The sequence below is a fragment of the Lemur catta genome, chromosome 10 (assembly GCF_020740605.2).
Source record: "Lemur catta isolate mLemCat1 chromosome 10, mLemCat1.pri, whole genome shotgun sequence".
NCBI classification, from domain to species: domain Eukaryota; kingdom Metazoa; phylum Chordata; class Mammalia; order Primates; family Lemuridae; genus Lemur; species Lemur catta.
Window position 1 is genome coordinate 36163061 of NC_059137.1, and position 649 is coordinate 36163709.

A 649-nucleotide genomic window follows, 5' to 3' on the forward strand; every position below is an offset into this window, starting at 1 on the left:
GCGAGGCTGTCCTCTACTCGATCTCTCTTCCTTGAGGATTGGCAGCCATATGCTTTTATATTGCAGATGACATTATTATGGTGTGACTGTTGAGTCAGAAACTACATCGTTGCTTCCTCTAGCAACAATGGCGCCCTCTACTCCCACTCTCTTTTGGGGGCAAGAGGAGGCAGAACTATTTTGTATCATACTTAATCATACATAAAAGTGTATTATTTTAAAATCTCAGTTCTGGATCAGTGGTGTTTCAGGCTTTTATTCTAGCAACCTAATCCCCAGAAATCTTTAAGCCAAAACTCCAAATATAAACTGCGTCCTTTTTTGGTTGAAGCAGGTGTGAGGCTGAGGCAGAGTGGCGGTGGGGGCAGGAGCTGGGCTCTCCCACCCGGCCTGCCCTGAAGGTCCTAGTCCACAGGCACCACCAGACTCTAATCTGGTACAAACCACTGTTGCTGAGAAAATTAGAAATTTTATAAGAATATTTTTGTTTCATGCTCAGAAATAAATGTGAAAATCTTAGGGAAAAATACATTCTCAAGAAAAATAAATGACCTCGTTAATCATTAAAGAGATAGACAACTTAAAAATACCAATTACCTAAGAAGAAATTGAGAAATTATTAGAGTTACCACCTTAAGACATTCCAGGC